This window comes from Alligator sinensis, unplaced genomic scaffold (assembly GCF_000455745.1).
Source record: "Alligator sinensis unplaced genomic scaffold, ASM45574v1 scaffold511_1, whole genome shotgun sequence".
NCBI classification, from domain to species: domain Eukaryota; kingdom Metazoa; phylum Chordata; order Crocodylia; family Alligatoridae; genus Alligator; species Alligator sinensis.
The window spans coordinates 58761-65400 of record NW_005842114.1 but is presented as its reverse complement, the minus strand read 5'-3'; positions in this window follow the sequence as shown (position 1 = coordinate 65400).

The window sequence follows — 6640 nt, the reverse complement described above, 5'->3', positions numbered from 1 at the left end:
CATGTGGGAGCAAATCTTCCACAAGGACCTGCAGAAGGAGCACAGAGACCTGAACTGGCAGGCAGCTCACCGGGCACTCCGTGTACAACCATGGAGAAACAGCGCAGGGCAAAGAGGTTCATTGAACTGCCTGAGGCAGACCTGCCACTGGCAGGCAGAAATGATCGACCACCTCTGACTGCCCATACATCAGAGATATGTGAAAGAAAATCATTCTGGTGGTGACAGGTTCTCTACAGGTACCTGACCAGACAGCCAGGGACCCCAACAGTTTCCTTCGGCCAGTTCATATCCTGCTTCAGGTATGCACTGTCAAAAGCCAGCTTATAAACTGACACTCAGACACATAAACAGGAACCTGCTCATAAACAGACACCCAGACCCCACAGTTGAGGACTGTATTAAAATGGGACTAAGTAAAATATATTGGCACTGCTCCCAACCTGGAACCTCCTGTCTGCTCCCACGTAGAATCACAGAATCATAGAAAATTAGGGTTGGAAGGGACATTGGGAAGTCACATCTAGTCCAACACCCTGCTCAAGGCAGGACCAGTCCCAACTAGATCATCCCAGCCAAAGCTTTGTCTAACTGGATCTTAAAAACTTATGAAAATGGAGGTTCCACCACCTCTCTGGGTAACCTGTGCCACTGTTTTACTACCCTCCTAATGAGAAAGTTTTTCCTAATAACTAAGCTAGACTTCCCTTGCTTCAACTTGAGACCATTGCTCCTTGTTCTGTCATCTGCCACCACTGAGAACAGTTCAGCTCCATCCTCTTTGTAACCACCCTTCAGGTAGTTAAAGACTGCTGTTAAATCCCCCCAGTCTTCTCTTCTCCACACTTAATAAGCCCAGTTCCCTCAGCCTCTCCTCAGAAGTAATGAGCCCCAGCCCCCAAACCATTTTCATTGCCTTTTGCTGGACTCTTCAATTTGTCCACGTCCTTTCTGTAGTGGGGAGCCCAAAACTGAACACAGGACTTTAGATGTGGTCTCACCAGTGCCGAATAGAGGGGAATAATCACTTCCTTTGATCTGCTGGCAGCACACCTATGAATGCAGCCCAGTTTGCCGTTAGCCTTCTTTGCAACAAGGGCACACTGCTGGCTCATATTCAGCTGATTGTCCACTGTAACCCTCAGGTCCTTTTCTGCAGAGCTGCTGGTTAGCCAGGTGGTCCTCAGCCTTTACTGGTGCATGGGATTGTCCTGTCCTAAGTGCAGGACTTTGTACTTGTCCTTATCAAACTTCATGAGATTTCTTTTGGTCCAATCCTCCAATTTGTCAAGGTCTCTCTGAATCTTAACTCTACCCTCCAGCATATTTGCTACTCCCCTCAGCTTGATGTCATCTGCAACATGCTGAGGGTGCACTCTATGCCATATTCCAGGTTGTTGATGAAGATATTAAACAAAACGGCCCAGGACTGACGCCTGGGGTGCTCTACTTGATACCAGCTGCCAACTAGACATAAGGGCCATTACTACCCTCTGAGCCCAATGCTCCAGCCAATTTTCTGTCCACCTTACAGTCCATTCATCCAGCCCAAACTCCCTTAACTTGTTTGCGAGAATGTTGTGGGAGACCATATCAAAAACCTTGCTAAAGTCAAGGTATACCACATCCATTGGCATCCACAGAGCCAGTCATCTCATCATAGAAGGCAATCCCTTGGTGAATCCATGCTGACTGCTCCTAGCCAACTTCTTCTCCAAGTGCTTAGAAATGGATTCCTTGAGGGTCTGCTCCATGATTTTCCCAGGGACTGAGGTGAAGCTGACAGGTCTCTAGTTCCCTGGAACCTCCTTCTTCCCTTTCTTAAAGATGGGCACTATATTTGCCCTTTTCCAATAGTCTGGGACCTCTCCCAATCACCACGAGTTTTCAAAGATAATGGTCAGCAGCTCTGCAATCACATCAGCCAAATCCCTCAGCATCCTTGGGTGTATTGCATCTGGCCCCATGGACTTGTAAATGTCTAGCTTTTCTAAATAGTCCATAACCTGTTCTTTCACCACTGTCAGCTGCTCACCTCCTCGCCAAACTCTGCTGCCCAGTGAAGTAGTCTAGGAGCTGACCTTCCTTGTGAAGACTGAGGTAAAAAAGGCATTGAGTATTTCAGCCTTTTCTGCATCATCTGTCACTAGGTTGCCTCCCTCATTCAGTAAGGGATCAACACTTTCCCTGATTTTCCTCTTATTGCTGACTTAAGGGCACATCTCCATGCCCTGTAGTGTGGCCTTTCACTAGCTCTGAAGTCCCCTCCTTAATCACTGAACACTGACTCTGCTGAAATACTCAGCCACCCTTTTTCACTTGGCCAACTTCAGTTTCTTTGTCTTCCCAAGCGCTTGGGCTTCCAGACCTAGGGCCTGAGCAGAATGCTGCTACCATTGTACTTCTGAAGAGGTGAGATCACACCATCCCTATCCAGAGATGCAGACTGCATCCTAATTGATTTCAGGATCTAATTTGGCCTTGCCCACCCTTGTTTCTAAACCTTTCTTGAATATTCTCCATCCTGGCTTAAGGCTGGTACCTTTCTCCTCTACTCCCATCTCCTTCTGCTAAGTTAGCACCAGTTAAATACTTTTAGTGTTAGAGCCTGAGCTTTCTCCTCTGGAGCTACCCACCACTTTGCAGTCACAATTAGCTTCTTGATTGTGTTTTGCAGCCTGTGCCAAGCTCTCTGCTGTCAAAGCGAATGGTGTCTGAACTAGCTAGTTTAAGGATGGCATGGGTATGTTTACAATACCCGATGTGAACAGGATTCCTGGGTTGATCAAAAAGACATGTTCAGTCCTACTTTCCATACCTGTATTCATCTCGTCTGCCACGACTTGATGGGAGTAAACAAAAGTAACACTAACAGGTGAAAGCTTCCAGTTTTTAATGACGACTACAACATGCTGCTCCCCGCACTGCTGCTGTCTCTTGCAGCTGTCATGGGTTCAGGCCCCTGCTGGTACAATGCATTGGCACAATCTGTTACACTTTGTTAGGGTTTGGAAAGCCCCGAACTACAACTCATCCTGCCCTCCACCGAAAAAAGGAAAGGAACAGCTGCTCGCTGTCTCACTGCTGCGTATGGCTGTTAGTAATCTTCCCTCTTCCCTCACCTCTCCTAGGGATGAGGCGAACTCTCAAATGAGATACAGTTGCCCGGGCCATTGCATAAGCATCCAGCCCCTTTCTCATGGCATTCAAAGTCTCTTATTTTGACATCGGTTACCTGTCCTGGAGATCACCATGCTGACTTTGCTCCTGGCGTTCCACAGGCACCACCGTCCGTCGTCTTGGAGGGAAAACTTATCTTCTTTCCCCAGCCTGTACCTCCGCGCAGGATAACTGCTTGTTGCTCCAGCTTGTTCCCAGCCTCAGCTCCAGTTCATTCAGTTTATGATTCCTTTATACAAGGTCTTTAAGTGGCAATTAACACCCTCCTGGCTGGCCCCACCACTGGGCAGGAAGTCCTTAATTAGAAATCAACAAGTCTGCTAGTAGGCTCCAGTGCTGAGCTGCACATTCTTAATGGGCAATTAACCAATCTCGGGCAGCTCCCTAATGGGACCACCACGGGTTACACCTGACTAGTCTCCCCGGACCTTTTTCCCTGATTTATTCTAACATCCAAACTCATTATACCCCGTAGAGGAGTTAACAAGTTGACCAAGGCAAAACTTCAAGAGAGATACAGGAGGTCATGAATAAAGAAACCCTAGAAAGAACTAGAATTGGGTAGCTTTGCCTGAGATTTATGTTTGCTGTTACTTAAGAATGAAGGGAAACTTTGGGAAGAGTGGCAGTGGAATTAATTTTGAAGGGTAAACACATGTATGTATATGCATACATGTGTGCACACATGATCATGCACCTGTTCTGTGTTAAGAGCAGGACTCATCCATCCTTTCCTCTTAGTGTCAGGGTGATACATTGCTCTTAGCACTGGAGGAGCAGTGTGTTCATAAATAAATAAAACCAAGAGCAAATCTTTGACAATAACATTGGTTCTAATGTTCAAGGCATTAAGTGAGCTGCTTCTGGGCTCATAAAAACTATGTCAGAGCCTGACTCCTTCCTTTGTAAAATTTTCTGGGATATCTTTTATATATCAGAAAAAAATGTGTTCTATGCAGTTCTGCTGTAATAGCATATCAGTAATGATGCTCCACTGGACTCCACTTAGTGGGATGTCATACCTAGTGACTGCAAGTCATTATGAGTGTCAGTGGCTGCATCTGCATGAGATGCTATTGCACAGTGGTTACTGCACATTTATTTAGTATTTGTATAAGCAACTACTAAATAAATGCACAGTAACCAGAGTTACTATGCAGTAGTGCTGGTGAATGTCTTTTAAGTGATGATACTGTGCAGTAGCTTAATAATCGCATATTAGTACTGTCCATGCTGGAATGCACTACTGTGCAGTATTATTCAGCTACTGTGCACTCAGCGTCTCATGTAGATGTACCCAGGGATGATTACAGCAAATTGTTGTCTTAAATATGCAGTTTTATTGATAGAGAAGCTTGTTATTTTGGTATTTATTCCCCTTTGAAGCTCTAGCAATTTCTCTCTCCTCTTTTTTATCTTTCTGCTTTCTACTGTCCCTTATCTTTTTTGTGGCTAGCATTAATTATATTTTTTTTTCTCATTTTCCCCTACCTGACCCTGATTCATCTTCTTGTTTAACAAGTGTAGTTACATTGCTATCAGTAGGAGTTACTGTAGATTTACATCAGTGTAAGTGGAAGGAGAGTCAGGCCCATCTGGTCTGTTAATATTAAACAATATTAAATCTGCAGAGAAACTGTTGAGTAAAGGCATTAGCAGCATACAACTCAAAATGACCAACCTTCTGGGATCCAAATCCAGGGCATAGCCCCAGAGGTCTGCTTCATAAATATCTGGAACCACTTATACCACTTTCATTTCTAGGAAGTGTAACCATTTTAGTCCGGTGCAGTGGGTGGCCATTTCCATGGCTGGAAATGGTATGGCCATTTTCATGTGGTGCTGTGCTTGGTTAATTACCTCCATGCCATTGGAAATATCTAGGACAGCTGCTTTCAGACAACACTGCAGTCTGGGCAAATTTGAGGTAGAAGCTAACTAGCCTGGGCATACTGCTATGTGAATGTGGCCGTGGTGCATCTGGTCCAGGAAGTGCTTCTTGCAGTGATAGGCAGTGTTGTACTGCATCCTCTCAGCAGATGTAGCAGGACACTGCCTGGCACCCTGGTAACATTCAGGGACTGAGGCAATTCAGGACTGGGTTTTAAAATCTAGGCAAAAGCCCCATTTCAGGGAATCATGAGGGACACCAGGGCACAGCCCTAGAATCTAGACTGTTGCAGAAAATTCAGGATGGCTGGTTGCTGTGGCATCATTTAGTCCTCCAAACTCACCCTGGAAAGTCAGCAACAACAGTGGAACCTGGTGAGCAAGACTCAAACACATGTCTCTTTCAAGTGTATATTGGTAGAAGTTATAATTTAGAGACATTCTCTTAATTAGAAGACTAGAGGAGTTGGGAATTGGGAGATGGTCCCACAGTTAGGGGAGTTAGAGAGAGAGAGAGAGCAAGAGAGCGAGAGAGCGAGAGCAAGCATCTGCAGAGGTTGCCTACTCACCCACAAATAAAGTTCATTGTTTAGTTCTTCTCATTCATGTATACCTGTGTTTACTGAACCTGATGATCACTATGAAGTGGATTCATTTACAGCTTTGCAACCGTGTGAAATTGAATAGAAAATAAAAACTAATCCATGAGGTGCCTCCTCATCACCTGCAGGCACCTTTTGCTTTAACTGACATGTGTGATTGCAGCGGAGTGATTGATTTCACTTTCAGTATCCAGGGAGCTCTTTGAAGAGCATATTACACTGGCACACAATTAAAATGTTTACTTGAAAGGCTTCAATAGCTGAACTCCATTTATGTTGGCAGAAAGTGGGTGTGCTGTTCAGACCTTCATTCATAGTGGATTGCTTCTCCTGGGACACTGTCCAGGAATAGCCCCACTATAATGCACCATGAACAGGTCCAGGGAGGTGTTGCTTCCCCTCTATGCAGCACTGGTCAGGCTGCAGCTAGAGTATTGTGTCCAATTCTGGGCACTGCAATTCAAGAAGGATGTGGACAACCTTGACAGGGTCCAGAGAAGGGCCACTTGTATGGTTAGAGGTCTGCAGGGAAGACCCTATGAGGAAAGGCTGAGGGACCTGGACCTTTTCAGCCTCCACAAGAGCAGGCTGAGGAGGGATCTTATGGCAGTATACAAATTCACCAGGGGGGTGGGCAGGAGGGGATAGGAGATGCTTTGTTTACCAGAGCACCCCTTGACATAACCAGAAACAATGGCCACAAGCTGATAGAGAGTAGATTTAGGTTGGACATCAGAAAGAACTTCTTCATAGTTAGGGTTGCCAGAATCTGGAACGGGCTTCCAAGGCGCCTTAACCCCTTGCCCCCACCACTGGGTGGGTAACCCCAGTGTTTGTTTGAGGGGCCCAGAGGGCGGACCCTGGGAGAAAGTGAGGGGCTTGAGACCCGACCCGGATGAGAGAGTACCCTCGACTGGCCCATGCTGGGGCCAGGACCAGGAGGGTCAAAAGGGCCAGGGGCCCACCGC